This window comes from Hemicordylus capensis, chromosome 2 (genome assembly GCF_027244095.1).
Source record: "Hemicordylus capensis ecotype Gifberg chromosome 2, rHemCap1.1.pri, whole genome shotgun sequence".
Classification (NCBI taxonomy): Eukaryota; Metazoa; Chordata; class Lepidosauria; order Squamata; family Cordylidae; genus Hemicordylus; species Hemicordylus capensis.
Genome location: NC_069658.1, coordinates 356,975,476 through 356,991,910, shown reverse-complemented (window position 1 = coordinate 356,991,910; position 16,435 = coordinate 356,975,476). Strand labels below are relative to the sequence as shown.

The window sequence follows — 16,435 nt, the reverse complement described above, 5'->3', positions numbered from 1 at the left end:
TACAACAAAACCCTGTACTTCATGGGTTGGCAACCCATGTGGGTGGTTGGCACCCTATGTGCACTACACCGCCACTTGTTCTGGGCCACCCCAGTGCCCCTCAAGTGGAGTTATGGGACTGCAGGAACCTCCATTATTCCCTACAAGGAAAACTTGAAAAACGCGTAACTTCATTAATTCTTTAAAAATCAGCCCTTGCCAAATTCCTCTGAAAAAAATTGGGGTAGCTTCCTTGTACCAACTGGGCACTACCAGCAACCACATTCCACTCTGGGACACCCCTCTCCCCCCATGTGAAGCTATACATTTCCTGAAACCTCCATCATACCCTATGGGGGAAATCTGAAAGATGCGCAAACTTCAAAAATTCACCAAAAATCAGCAGTTTGCCCACTTCCTTTGAAATGTTTGTGGTAGCTTCCACTCATTGGGCACTATAACCCCCACCCACTCTTTTGACCATGTGACCCATTTTTAAAATCTGAATTAATTTGGATTCAGATTCGGATTAATTCGGATACAAAACAAAACGGCTGATTCGGAAGGCTTAATTTTGGACAAAATACAAAATAGGGTTGATTCGGATTTGGTACAAATCGAAACAGAAAAAATACAAAACACGCACTGAGAGTCATATTATCAGAGAGGGTCTGGTAAATATCACAAATGCTTCACTGAGGGAGGGCAGGATGCCTCCTTGTCTTAAGAAGGCTATTATTAGACCTTATTTGAAGAGACCTGCTTTGGATCCCTTGGAGTTAGCTAATTACAAATCTGTCTCTAATCTCCCTAGGTTGGGCAAGGTGACTGAGTGGGTTGCTTCTCAGCTCCAGGCAGTTTTGGATGACACAGATTATTTAGGTCCTTTCCAGACTGGCTTTTGGGTGGGCTATGGAGTTGAGACTGCCTTGGTCGACCTGATGGTTGATCTCCCATTGACAGGCGACAGAGGGAGTGTGACTCTGCTGATCCCTTTGGATCTCTCGGTGGCTTTCTATACCATTGACCATGGTATCCTGCTGGGTCGCTTGAAGGAAGTGCGATTGGGTGGCACTGTTTTATAGTGGTTCCATTACTACCTCTCTGGCAGATTCCAAATGGTGTTGCTTGGAGACTATTGCTCTGAAAAGCGAGAGCTGAAGTGTGGGGTTCCACAAGGCTCCATACTGTCTCCGATGCTTTTTAACATCTACATGAAACCACTGGGAGAGATCATCAGGAAGTTTGGTCTGCGATCCTATCAATATGCTGATGACATCCAGATCTATTTCTCTATACCAACTTCATCAAAAAAGGGCATGACCCCACTAAGTGCCTGCCTAGAGGTGATATTGGACTGAATGAGGGATAACAGGGATAACAGGCTGAAGTTGAATCCAACCAAGATGGAGGTACAGTCTGTCAGGGGTCAGGATCTGAGAGATGGTTTAGATCTGCCTGTTCTGGATGAGGTTACACTCCCCCTAAAAGATCAGGTTTGTAGTCTGGGAATGCTCCTGGATCCCAAACTCTCCCTGGTTTATCAGGTTGAGTCTGTAGCCAGTAGTGCTTTTTATCAGTTTTGGCTGATACTCCAGATATGCCCATTCTTGGAGACTAGTGACCTTAAAATGGTGGTACATATGCTGGTAACGTCTAGGCTTGACTACTGTAATGCACTGTATGTGGGGCTGCCTTTGTATGTAATTCGGAAACTACAATTGGTACGGAATATGGCAGCCAGACTGGTCTCTGGGTTTACCCGAAGGGACCATATAACACCAATTCTAAAAGAACTGTACTGGCTGTTGATAGGTTTCCAAATGAAATACAAAGTGCTAGCTATTACCTATAACGCCTATAACGGCTTAGGTCCAGGGTAGGGGTGTGCATTTTGGACTTCTTCTATTTCGGCTTAGGATGAATCCGAAGGCCCCCCTCCCCAATTCAGGGAGGGTCCAAAATTGACCCTCCCAAAAACCCCAATTTGCTCCAAAACCGAATCCAAATTGTGGACTTCAAACTATTCTGCCTGCCGGCACAGCTTCCCTCCTCCCTTCTGCCCCAGTCCATTCCCCATTGTTCTCTGTTCTTCATTCCCTGCCTTCTGTTCCCCACTGCTCTGTTCTCCATTCTCCACCTTGCGCCTTCTGATGTCCTTCCCATCCCCAGTCCGCCCCCATCCTCCTTCCCTCCCCGCTCCAGCAGCACTTCTCTCCCTGGCACCAGGCTCCCTCCTTCCCTCCCCACCATTTTTGCCCTCCCAACTACCTTGCTGCCGCCACCTCCATACCCGTCCGTCCTCTTCCACCACATCCCCCATTGTGGCCGTGACTGTGCCTGCCGCTGCCACCACCCACAAAATTGGAGTCTCTCGACCAGCAAGCTCCCTCCCTGCTGCTCTGGAAAGAAACTCCCTGCCACAATCAGCCTTGCTTTCACCCTGAAGGGCAGGAAATTCAAAGAGACGTCAGAAGAGGAGGAACTAAAGGGAGATTTCATCACTAGAGAGACTTGCGGATCACAAAATGGAGAGGGCAAAACTACAAATCTTTCAGAGCCAAAACAGGGGGGATTTGTTTTGGCTCCAAAACATTTCGGATTGGCCATCAGGTGAATCGTTCTGTCCACAAATCACCCAAAACAGCCGAATTTGGGCACAAATCATTTCGAGTACAAATCATTTTGCATATCCCTAGTCCAGGATCAGGCAATGAAGCACCTTCTTTATATATTTATTTTATTTATTTATTTAATTTATTTTTGCATTTATATACTGCCTTTCGTTAAAAGACAACCCCAAGGCGGTTTACAAAAGTTAAAAACAAACAATAAAAAGACAATAAAAACATCAAGCTACAAAGTATAAAAACATATAAAAACAGGCATAAAAACAATACAACAGATAAAAACCACACAGAAGCAGCAGTAAAAATGATTATGTAAAAGCCTGGGTAAAAAGCCAAGTCTTTACAAGCTTTCTAAAAGCCGTGATGGAGTCCGAGGAACGAATGGCCACTGGGAGAGCATTCCAGAGTCTAGGAGCAGCAACAGAGAAGGCCCTGTCCTGAGTTCACGACAGCCGGGCCTCTCTCATTGTCGGCACCCGGAGCAGGGCCCCCTCAGATGTCCTCGTCAAGCGGGCAGCAACCCTTGGGAGCAGGCGGGCCCTCAAATACCCCGGGCCCAAACCATTTAGGGCTTTAAAGGTCAAAAACAGCACCTTAAATTGGACCTGGAAACGAACCGGCAGCCAGTGCAGCTCTTTCAAAATGGGGGTGATGTGTTCCCAATGGGCAGCTCCAGATAAAACCCTCGCTGCCGCATTTTGCACTAGCTGCAGTTTCTGGATATTCTTCAAGGGCAGCCCCGCATAGAGCGCGTTACAGTAATCCAGCTGCGACATGACTAAGGCATGGGTAACCATGGCCAGATCTGCCTTCTCAAGAAAGGGACGCAGCTGGAGCACTAGCCGAAGCCATGCAAAGGCACCCCTGGCCACCGCCTCCACCTGAGCTTCCAAAAGCAGAGCCGGGTCCAGTAGTACCCCCAAGCTGCGTACTTGCTCCTTCAAGGGGAGTGCAACCCATCCAGAACCGGTAAAATCTCCTCATCCCGATTGGCTCTCCTACTGACCAACAGTACCTCCGTCTTATCCGGATTCAATTTCAGTTTGTTAGCCCACATACAGCCCATCACGGCCTCCAGCCCCCGATTCAGGGCATCCACCGCCTCCCTAGGATCAGATGACAAGGAGAGATAGAGCTGAGTGTCATCCGCATATTGCTGACAACTCAGTCCAAATCCCCGGATGACCTCTCCTTCATGTAGATGTTAAACAGCATGGGGGACAAGACCGATCCCTGCGTGACCCCACAGGCCAATGGCCACGGGGCCGAGCAGTAATCTCCCAGCACCACCTTCTGGGCCCTCCCCCCAAGAAAGGACCAGAACCACTGCAACGCAGTGCCTCCGATTCCCATACTTGAGAGGCGGCCCAGAAGGATAGCATGGTCGATGGTATCGAACGCCGCCGAGAGGTCCAGCAGAACCAACAGGGACGCACTCCCCCTGTCTAGTTCCCGGCATAGGTCATCCACTAGAGCGACCATGGCAGTCTCAGTCCCATATCCGGGGCGGAAGCCAGATTGAAAAGGGTCCAGATAATCCATATCATCCAAGACCCTCTGCAGCTGGGACGCCACCACACACTCCATCACCTTGCCCAAAAAGGGAAGGTTAGACACAGGTCTATAGTTATCCAGGTTGGAGGGATCAAGGGAGGGCTTTTTTAATAGTGGTCTTACCACCGCCTCCTTGAGGCATGATGGCATCCTGCCCTCCCTTAATGAAGCATTAACGATCACCTCCAGCCATCTGCCTGTCCCCTCCCTGGCAGCTTTTATTAGCCATGAAGGGCAAGCATCAAGAGCGCATGAAGTCGCCCGCACACTGCCCAGGATCTTGTCCACATCCTCAGGCTGCACCAACTGAAAAGAATCCAACACAACGGGACCAGATGGTACCAAAGGCATGTCTGCTGGAACTGCCAAAACTCTGGAGTCCAGGTCAGCACGGATGCAAGCGACTTTATCTGCAAAGTGACAGGCAAACTGATCACAAAGAGCTGTAGATGACTCCTCCCCCATTGTCTGGGGGGATGTGTGGAGCAAGGCTTTTACCACACGAAACAGCTCTGTTTGTCTGCACTGAGCAGACGCAATGGAGGTGGAGAAAACGCATTTCTTCACCGCCCCCACCACAACGGAGTAGTCCCTAAAATGGGCTCTAGCCCGTGTTCAGTCAGATTCGTGACGACTCTTCAACAGCCCAGGCCATCTCTCCATTCCAGAGATCAACCAGGGCCTCGACAGGGTCACCAGCTCTGGACACTGGAAACTCCCCAAGGGCCATCTGGAATCCAAGCGGATCCATAAGCCTCTGGGGGCAGACCATCCTAATCAGCCCACCACCCCTGCAGAGGGCAGACGGAGCAGTCAAACTAAACCCCACCAGATGATGATCTGTCCATGACAAGGGAGTGGTCTTAAATCCCCCCACCTCCAGATCATTTATTTCCTGGTCTGCAAAAACCAGATCCAGAGTGTGTCCCGCCACGTAGGTAGGGCCTGATACCAATTGAGACAGGCCCATGGTTGCCATGGAGGCCATGAAATCCTGAGCCGCACCCACTAGGGGGGCCTCAGCGTGGTCATTGAAATCTCCCAAAATAATAAGCCTGGGGGAACCAAACGCCACCTCCAAGACCACCCCCGCCAGCTCAGGTAGGGAGACTGAAGTGCAGCGGGGTGGTCAGTACACCAACAGAATCCCCAGCCTATCTCGGAGGCCCACCCTCAAGGACAAACACTCGAAATTCTGAGATTGCCTGACCGGGCACCTGGAAACGGGGAGAGTCTCTCAAAAGATGACAGCAACGCCTCCTCCCCAACCCTCGAGGCGGGGCTGTTGCACAATCTGGAAACCTGGAGGGCAGAGCTGAGAGAGACCGACCCCGCCCAGCGCATCCAACCAGGTCTCCGTCACACATACCAGGTCAGCACGCTCATCCACAACCAAATCATGGATGAGAGAGGTTTTTGCATTAACTGACCTGGCATTCAGCAGCAGCACCCTAATCCTCGAGGGAGTGTTCTCAGAGCTCCCTGGGGTCAGAGGGTTGGGAGAAGGGCCGGAAAAAGGAACAGGCCTCAATTGCCTGGACTGATTTCCCCTGTAACGGCCTGCCCAACTCCCACCGCCATACCTCCCTCTGCCCGCTACCCGTGATATTGCTGCCCCCACTCCATACCCAGTTTTTCGCTCTCCCAGACACATCTCCCCAGACTAACCCACCACGGCTTCTTGGCTTAATAAAAACCAGAACCAGACTTGTGTAATCTCTTTCTGGCTTCTTAATTGCAGGAAGACAGATCTTCAGGGGAGAAGGAGAAAGATCTTCTGGGCCCCAGGCAGCTCGCCCCAAGGCTGAGAGCCACAAGGACGAGAGCCCTTGGGCCAGCCTGCCCTATATAGCAGCAGAAAAATCCCCAGCAGCAGCCCAAGGAGATGTTACACACCTGAGGAAAGGTGGGGCAGAGGCAAAGACAGCACAGTCAGTCAGTGCCCCACCCAAGCTGTTCCTTTTGTCTTCTTCCCTTCTCTTAAACATACCCATTGCTAAACCCATGTGTGCCAGCTCTCATGAGAGTTTGTGAGCAGCTGCCAGACTAGTGATGGGGGCAGGGGAGAAAATAGGGATGCCAGCCAGTGGCCACCGGGAGGAAGAGGTGGCAGCGGGCCGGGCCAACCACTGGAAGGAGGAGGCGGTGGCCCAGCCCGGCGGGTGGGAGCAGGAGGCAGCAGGCTGGCCTGGCCTGTGGGAGCAGGAGGTGGTGGCCCAGCCTGGCCAGCAGGAGGAGACAACCACTGCTGGGAGTTGGCAGGTGGGCAGGCGGGAGGAGGTGGTGGACCAGCTTTCCGGCCAGCCCGCCAGCCATAGAGCAAAGGGGCCACAGAAAAGAGAAGCAGGTGTGAGGAGAAGCAGGCCGGCCAGCTGGTCAGAACGTGGGCCAGCTGTCTGGCCTGAAAGTTGGCTGGGCTGGTGGATGGGGATAAGGCAGCCGTGGTGCTGGCCTGAGGCACAGGTGCTCTGTGCCTGACCCAGCTAGTAAGAATAGATTTGGTTTGAGACAGAACAAGTTGTTTACATACTGGCCATGTTTAACAGTCCACAGAAGATTCTGCTAATCCACATTCATTGTTTCATTTTTCTGTTGTCTCTACAGATGTGCCCAATGAGTAGGATTACTGTTCTGCTATGAAAATGAGAAAATAAAATGGGAGGTCAAAAGCTGTCTTTTCCATAAAGGAATTAAGTGAGAGTTCTGAGCTTTAAACCAATTCAGTATAATGATGTCAGTGCTTTTAATTGTAAATCACAGTAAACTTTGCCAAATGCATGCAAACACCCCAATCCACTGGCTGACAGCCTAACGAAGTGTGCAGATAATGAGGGACTACGGGGATGCAACTGGAGCTTGTGTGCAACTCCCCTAGTCCCTCTACAAATAGCAATAGCAATAGCAATAGCACTTACATTTATATACCGCTCTATAGCCGGAGCTCTCTAAGCGGTTTACAATGATTTAGCATATTGCCCCCAACATTTCTGGGCACTCATTTTACCGACCTCGGAAGGATGGAAGGCTGAGTCAACCTTGAGCCCCTGGTCAGGATCGAACTTGTAACCTTCTGGTTACAGGGCAGCAGTTTTACCACTGCGCCACCAGGGGCTCTACAAAGGCACTATTGTGCAAGTGGGTGAAACATTCCCACTCTGCCTGCACTTCAGAATCACTCTGGAAGAGAAGAAACATGTCACTGATAGGGATGACAAACAAACTGGTTTGGCGGTCCTTTCTGGACCATCGAACCAGTTTCAAGGTCCGGAGTTTGGGCCGGTTCAGCAGGGGGGGTATCTTTAAGGAGCAGGAAGGGTGCTCATCCCTCGCCGCTGTGTTTTCCCCACCGGTGCTGTCTCCAAAACTGCTGGCACAGGGCAGCAGCATACCTCCTTCCTGCCCCAGTTAGCGTTGGACTGGAAGTGGACGGTGCATGTGCGTGATGTGCACACACACTGGGCCATCAATATGCTTCCTCACTTTCAGGGCAATACATGTGTAGAACTAGGGAAGTTGTGCTGCCATAGTCATTCATTACCCATGCTCTTCATTACTTGGGACAAAAACATATTTTAGTCTTCCCTAAAAACACTAGAAACTACAACTAAAACCTACTAAAACTGCTAAAAACACATGTAAAGAGTCATCAATAATAGAATGGAATCTAGTTAAAAAGGACTGATCTATCTGATCATACAGACTTTCTGCTCTAGAAAGAAAGCAAGAAATCTTGCACCAGTTTTAAAAAATCATCTCCTTGCAAGATATACAGGTGAGGGACAAGGAGAAATATTGGCCAAGGTTTTCCTCAGGTTACAATGCAGAATTACAGAGCATATGGAAACAAGAAGGTTTTTTGCATCATTTCACTTCATTAAGTTTGTAGTTCTATTATATTGCAGATATTCTGTGACATTGCAGATATTTGCAAGAAAACGACCCATATGTCCATCTGGTATTCCTTCACCAAAAGATAAGATAAATTATTCCCCTAAGATACTTCTTCTAGAAGATATCGTGAGATCTATCCCAATTCAAATGTAAAACTAGATGCTTGTTCATGCAGTTGCTCTGAGTTGAGACTTTGTGCAAGGGAAGCTTTGCAACCTGTGAAGGAATCACTCCTTCTCATTATGTTTTATGGTTTGTTTTTCTTCAGTTCTTTGTCCCCTCCAGGCTCTGCAGGGGTTAAAAAGTAGGCAGAACAAAGAGGGAGGAGGGAGAAAAATGAAGCAGCACCAGCAAATCAGAAATAGAAAAAAGGAGGGAGGAACTGGTGAACTTCAATTACAAAAGTGCTGGTGAATTCAATTACAACCTCTAACAGCCAAGTCTGAGGTAAAGGTTGTCTGCTGCAGAATTTTGGAGGGAAAGTTACAATGTGTTGTGATTGGTTGTCTCCAGGCAACCAGAAGGTTTTGGCTGCCTGAGGGAAGAAACTCACTGATTGGTTAATGTATCTCTTTGGAACTGGATAAAAGGGAGGGTTGAACAGCCAGAAGGAGGAGAGCTGTGAGATGGAAGAGTTCTGTGATCAAGAGTGCTGCTGAGTGTTGTGTGAGCTGGAAGGTAGGGTAGGCCTGGTCTGAACTGAATCTGCTAGGGAAGATAGCAGTGAGGGAGCTGGTCCTACTAGAACCTGGTAGTCCTTGGGAGAGAAGGCTAGCAAGCTTGTTTGTTTTGAATTCTGTACTCTTGCCAAATAACCTTTTCCAGTTCTACAATGTCCTTTTTTAGATGTGGTGACCAGAATTGTACACAGTACTCCAAGTGTGGCTGCACCATAGTTTTGTATAAGGGCATTATAATGTTAGCAGTTTTATTTTCAACCCCCTTCCTAATAATCCATAGCCTGGAATTGGCCTTTTTCACAGCTGCCATACATTGAGTTGACACTTTCAACGAGCTGTCCACCACAACCCCCAAGATCCCTCTCCAGGTCAGTCACTGACAGCTCAGATACCATCAGCATATACTTGAAGTGGAGTTTTTTTGTCCCAATGTGCATCACTTGCCAACACTGAACCACATTTGCCACTTTGTCCTCCACTCACCCAGTTTGGAGAGATCTTTTTGGAGCTCCACACAATCAGTTTTGGATTTCACTACCCGAAAGAGTTGGGTATCATCTGCAAATTTGGCCACCTTGCTGCTTTCTCCTACTTCTTGATCATTTATTAATAAATTAAAAAGCACAAAAAGAAGATTTTTGAGGATACCATGGACAGCCAGAAAAACAAAGAAATGGATCACAGAACAAAACAATCCAGAATTTTCACTCAAGGCACAAATGACCAGGCTAAAACTATCATACTTTGGACACATTATGCAAAAACCCAGCTCCCTTGAGAAGTCCATAATGCTGGGAAAGGTTGAAGGAAAGAGAAGAAGAGGATGACCAGCAGCAAGGTGTATGATACTATGAACTTGATTATGACAGCAACAAATGCATCACCGAGAGACCTTAAAGACCAAGTTGATGACAGATTGTCCTGGAGAGAATCTAGCTATGTGGTTGCTAAGAGTCAACATCGACTTGATGGCACTTATTCAATCAATCAAAGAAAATATATTTGAATGTTTCCTCTATTGCATCATTAGTACAACTCTCCAGCTATGGGAGTTTAATTATGATTCAGAAGATGACTGCAGGTGCAGCCCAAATCATGACACAATGACATTCTCCCCCACACCCAATCCTCTCCATCAGCCCTTCTATTTATATCTTCAGTTAATTATTATTCTCAGCAAGCTTTTAGTCAAAGGTAGCCCCTAATGGTACATGGAACATCTGAAACAGGTGTGTATGTATTTGTAATATGAAGCTTTTCAGTTCAGTACAGTTTATTGTGATTTTTGATCAAATAAATCTACCCTGAGGGTAGATATCAATATAAACACATACATGCATATACATATAAAAAAACCAGTTACATAGAAGACTGAGATAAAAAAATATATAGGAGAAAACAAAATTAAAAAGAAAAAGGAGGGACAATTAAAATTGTCCGTTTCTGACACACCATGAGCAAATTTTAATTGCAGCTGTACAGAATTTGGCTACTGAATGCGAGACATAAGTGTGTTTATCAGAAAGAAATAAGTTTATATAAAATTCATCTGAATTGTCAGGGTATCTAAGAATGAGAGGAGCAATATATTTGGAACACAGCTCGCAGTAGAAAGAACAATGCGCCACGGCAACACACAAGCACAAAGACGGGGTTAGCGGAGAACTCACTCCACTAACCTCGGCTAAGGGCAGAGGCAATTAAGTGTGTTACCAGCTTGTAAACCACCAGGCTCACCTGCATTTACATGACCATCAAAAATTGGGCTAGGCTCTCCTAGCCCGATTTTTGCTCGTCGTGAGAATAGCCCCATAGAGTCGCTTCACACAATTGGTGTGAAACACCGGAGGGGTTTCTGCAGGGAGAGTGGGCCACCAGAGAACCACTGGGTTCACCCACAAGCCTGCTGGTTCTCATGATGGGGAAAAACCAGGCTGGGCTTCTTTAGCCCAGTTTTCCCCCATCGTGAGAATACCCTCATAGTGTCCCTACACATTGTAGCAAATGTGTTTGAAATTGGTTCAGTGGTTCACAAGTTTGCCCACTTTCACCTCAAACATTTACACATCCACCATCTTGAATTGGTGTAGATGACGTCATCACAAACTATGCTGTTGAGGTGTTCCTATGTGTCACTCACTACAGCTGTACCAAATTTGGATCAAATCGGTTAGACAATCCACAAGATAGCCCACTTTCACCTCGAACATTCACACATCCACCATCTTGAACTGGGGTGGATGACATCATCACAAATTATTCCATTGAGGTGTTCCTATGTGTCCCTAAAACTGTTATTGCCTTCTCCTTCCCACAAAAGCCTTTTCACATCCAGGAATATGTCCGTGAGAGCTGTGCAGCTCTTGCTCCGCCCTCATAAGCCTGAAGTGTCTTCCCACCAGCAAAAATTCCTGAAAACGGAAATAATGAAATTTGCACATGTAGTGAGAGCCAAGTTAGAGCAGGGACTCCTGTTTTTGTTGCTAACTTTCCCCCCCCCATCATGCTCAGACACAGGTTCAGATAAGATTCATGTACATGAGGGATGTAAGATACTTTTGCAATACTCATTAGTGACGAAGTCTATTGCATGCAATGGGAGCTGAGTAAACATGCTTATGCATATGCATTGAACTGTACAAGGGATTTTGTTAGAGCTCATGTGGCAGCTGTGAAACTTAGCGAAGGAATGGCTACTCTCTTGGGTTGGTTGGAATTGTCACCCCTCACCTCCCCAGCCTGGCTGGCCCCTTCTCTGATGGGGTTTAGATCTTTTGTTTAAATGACCCTATTCCCTTGTGTCTTTGGCTTAGGCACTTGCATTTTTGCTCTTTAACTTTTATTGCCAGTTATATACAAATTGCTATTTGCGGCATTGTTTTATTTTGTTGTAATTATTTTATTTTAAATGTGTTTGTTGGCCACTGCAAGGGTCCTGTTGTCAGGACTGAATTATAAATAATTCAATACATAGATAAATATCCATCACCATCCCACTTAAAATGCATTCTAAACGTTTTCCATTATTTAATTGCTGAGGTTTGAATCAGATTAGGTCTCACGAGAGAAACATTACATCTTGAGTTTTAATGCACCCTAGAATTTCAGAGGTTGCACTGTTCTTTATGCTGACATATCTTCCCACATTGAAGTGAGAACATCAGGTCAGGTCATAGAAAATTAATCATACAATGAATTTTCAAGGGATATTCTCCCACATGTGTGCCAAATTAGCATTTCCTGTCATTTGAATCAGCAGGTGGGGATTACAGGTAGGTACATTTCAGAATTTATACATATTGTTGTTTTTGTGGTATGAGATTGCTTTTGTGGAGATGAGTCAGAAATTTCTTAGAATATGACTTTCTTTGTATTTAATACATCTCTCTTGAGTAGCTTCCTAAACTGTTCCACATATTCCCTTCTGAATGCTCAACTGAACAAGGAAGAATCAGTGTTAGGACATCTCTCTCTCTCTCTCTCTCTCTCTCTTAGCCCACATTACCCAAAAGCAATTTAACACAGGCATAGATAGATAGACAAACAGACAGATAGATAGATTGAGCCCACATTACCCTAACGCAATTCACCACAGGCCTCAACATAGTTGCACTGACAAGCAAATAGGAGGCACCCGCTAGCAAGGAGAAAATCCTTGAGTGGGGGAGGGACATGGAGAGTCAGTAGAATGTGATCAAAGCATTTTCAGTTGAAGAACATAAACCAAATAATCTTTGTTTCAATTAAGCTTTTCTACTGCTGTTATTTTTCATTTATTAGAGTCTCTGTATTGATGTTATTAAAGTCATCACTTTATTTTTTCCAGGGAAAGGAATAAAAAGCTAAACCAAGTCAGTGTAAAATCTAGGGAGCAATATAAAAGTTTTTTTTTATTTCAGAAATGACATACAATTCAAAAACAAATTAAGTAGAAATGTGTTTTCTGCAAAATTCCCTGGCTACTGCTTATTTTTCAGACATTTTCTATGGGGCTTCCGGAAACCAAAATCTCACACAACCTTGAAACTCATGGCACAACCTCCTTGAAACCAACATTCATGATTTCAACCTCCATAGAAAAATGCACATCTAATTCTATCCACTTACAAAAGGCCAAACAGTTAAATTTGTCAGAAGAAAAAGCACTGGATAGTTAAATGTAAACAATGAAATTTCCCATCAAGAGCCAAGCATTTGAAGGGCATATAAAACTAAACAAAAAAATTAAGGGGGAGAAACTTAATGCAGAAAAGCTGCTGTTTTATGTTTTCAACAACAAAATTGGAAAAAAAGACCAAGAATGGCAGCACTTTGGAAGAAAAATTAAAATTTGCAGCTTTCTTAAACAGCCTAATCCTGTTGTTTTAAAATGTTCTGAACTTGGCCTCCACTTCTAAACTAACTCTACCTTCTTATGCTCCACACAAGTCAGCACCAATCATCAATTCAACAGGTCAATATGTTGAAATCCTTGGGCACATTAATGTGTGTGGAACTCACTACGATCCCTAACAACCTGTGGATTGTCATCCTAATACTGGCATTCAAAGATGGCAGAACATTTCTGATCCACCTGATGACATCATATGAACAAAACAATAGCTGTTCCTGGACTCCTTTCTTTATAGATCTGCAGATGATTGGACATCTGATGGAAGTATTAAAGCTTAGCAATTCCCCAAACAGTCATGGATCATAAATCTTATCCTCCTACTCTTCTTGCACCTTATATGTATGTATGTGCTGGAAGAGGTGGGTATACTACAAAGCATCTTTGCCTGAGCTCAAGAATTTACCATTTGAACTGATCACACACAGATCATCACTGGAATGCATGTGAAGGGTGGGAGGAGGGCTTTGCCTCCTGCAGGACATTCTTCTTCTGAGACATATTCCCTTCCCCAAAGTTGAAGTCCTGCTCTCTCTGGCTCTCTTCACAGTCTGATAAAATAGTCTAACCAAGCTGTGCCATGAGTATATCTAACTCAATAATTTTTGGCAGGAAGACATTACATTTTCCTTCCTTGTGCCGTCAGTGAAATTGGCCAAGACTAGCAGTCCCCATTCTTTTTACCTTGTTTTCCCATGTCCTCCTATCAGGGCAACATGGATCACTCCCTGTGCCTGCATGGTAAAATCTTCATAAAAGTAATTTCACTATACCATTTTCATTCGGTGAGTTGCTTGGGTAGGAGAACCCCATGTGAAAATACAGGTATGGAAAGACAGCACATACAGAAGGAATAATTTCAGATGTTTGCACATAGAGCCTCAATCACTAGGGGATACCCTACCACCTTGCAGACAAAGTTAAATCCCAGTAGAAACCTTAATTCATGTGCCACATTCTTGATACTCAGAACTTTGTCCTTGGGTACCCTAGGCACAAGCTTAAACACCTTCTGCAGTATCCAACCACTGGGTTGTCTGCCCTTTCCCCTAAACTTGATGGGTGTTCGGTACTAATTCTTGCATGGAAAGAACTGAAGCAGGCATACATTTCTGGATGCCACCTCTCCCAGTGAAAATCAAATATTATTATTATTATTTATTTATTCGATTTCTACACCGCCCTTCCAAAAATGGCTCACGGCAGTTTACACAGAGAAATAATACATAAATAAGATGGTCCCCTGTCCCCAAAGGGCTCACAATCTAAAAGAAACACAAGATAGACACCAGCAGCAGTCACTGGAAGTACTGTGCTGCTGGGGGTGGATAGGGCCAGTTACTCTGCCCCTGCTAAATATAGAGAATCACCATGTTAAAAGGCGCCTCTTTCCCAAGTTAGCAGGGGGATAATCATATGTGTAGTATATGATAATCATATAATCATATATGTAGTGTGGCTCTGCTTTTTACCCATTCTCTCTTAAAACTCATTTCAACAGTGACTACCGCTAACTGAGCAAAGCGGCACCTTTTAAAGAAGTGACTCATATGTCTAAGGTTTCTTTTTAGATTGTGAGCCCTTTTGGTACAGGGGGCAATCTTATTCCTTTTTCTGTATAAACCAGTTTGTACACTTCTTTTCACTTCTTGAAAAGTGGTAGGTAAATATTCATAGTAATAATAGTAACATGTTTTTTTCTCTCCTGAATATCCCACATGAGATAGACCAGTGCCCTGAAAGAGCCTTTTAAAAACAGAACATCCTTAAATGTGAACACTCAAATCAAAGAAATGAACTGACAGGAAGCAGGAAGAGGAGAGCTGGTCTTGTGGTAGCAAATATGACTTGTCCCCTTAGCTAAGCAGGGTTCACCATGGTTGCATATGAAAGGGTGACTAGAAGTGTGAGCACTGTAAGATATTCCCCTCAGGGGAAGGAGCCGCTCTGGGAAGAGCATAAGTTTCCTCCAAGTTCCCTCTCTGGCATTTCCAAGATAGGGCTGAGAGAGATTCCTGCCTGCAACCTTGGAGAAGCCGCTGCCAGTCTGTGAAGACAATACTGAGCTAGATAGACCAATGGTCTGACTCGGTATATGGCAGCTTCCTATGCTCCTAAGCTGATTTACTGTCACTCTTGACCTTCCAGACCATAGTGAGACTTCATCAGATGTGGTATACTTAACTGACAGAGTTAAATATCTTTAAAATGAAATAGTTTTAAATTTAGTTTAAACATGGTGGCAGTAACAGCCTGTATGGGCAAAGCAGATGCGTGTGTGTGTGTGTGTGTGGTAAACAAGCTGCAGGTGTGGTTTGTTCCCACTCCCCTCTCCCCACCCTGGCTGCCTCCCCGCCCTCCGCCCAGCTACTCATTCACATAGTTCCTCAACACATACAGACTGAAACTGCATGATAGTGATCTCTGATGAAAAATAATAATGAGAGAGGGCGGGGGAGGGGGGAGCTGCCTTATACCGAGTCAGACCATTGGTCCATCTAGCTCACTATTGTCTCTACTGACAGGCAGTGGCTCTACAGGGTTACAGGCAAGAGTCTCTCCTGTATTGTGTTAATCTTGGTATTTCATAGTATTTGCATCTTTTCATTTTCATTTTCTTTTTTCTTTTTTTGCAGGGCATGCATCTAATTAGCCAACTAGAAGAGGCAAAGGTGAAAGGGAAGATCGTTTTATGTCAAATTAGATATTCTGCTCCTTAGTCATGATGCAATTTGAAGATCTTCAGAGGAAAAGGTCATGAGCAACTTTATAAATTACATCACCAATTCAGAGGACAGAAACACAAAATAATGCTTCAATAACCCAATTTATCCCTTGTTTTGGTCATATCTGTTGGATGAAGAGTTTGAGTGCAATCACTGTTTGACAAGAACTGTTAGCAGGGGGAAATGTTAGCTTTTTCAAATGTATGTAAATGAAATCCTGTCAGAACAGCCTCTGACTAGGCAGATCTATTAGGTTAGGTGTTCAAGCAGAAAAACAAATGCTACCACCTCTTTAATGGGTGGGAGGTACAGACAAATTACAGGAACACTGTGGCCATGTTCAGACACGGAAATGGCCCATGCACATGCACATAGGTCAAAGAAATGGCCTCCATGCATGCACAGAAACCCGAAATGGGCTCAAATGAAGTCTGAGCCGGCCATGGACACCATGGGCGCTGCCAGCAGGTATTTCAGATTATATGGGAGGCTTGTGAGTACTTTTAAAATAAAGATAGAAGCCCCCCGCTCCCATGGCCCCTTTACCTTTACCTTGCCAGATTCCCCTTTGCCGGTAGGGCTCTG

The 16,435-nt window shown here is 45.5% G+C and overlaps 1 long non-coding RNA gene across 1 annotated transcript; it reads left to right on the top strand.

Annotated features, from left to right (window-relative positions):
* Positions 1-8,644: 8,644 nt before the first annotated feature.
* LOC128342114 (uncharacterized) lies at positions 8,645-15,951 on the top strand. Its single transcript, XR_008314783.1, has 2 exons — positions 8,645-8,732; positions 15,761-15,951. It is a non-coding gene; the product is annotated as an uncharacterized LOC128342114 (long non-coding RNA).
* The last annotated feature ends 484 nt before the right edge of the window (positions 15,952-16,435 follow it).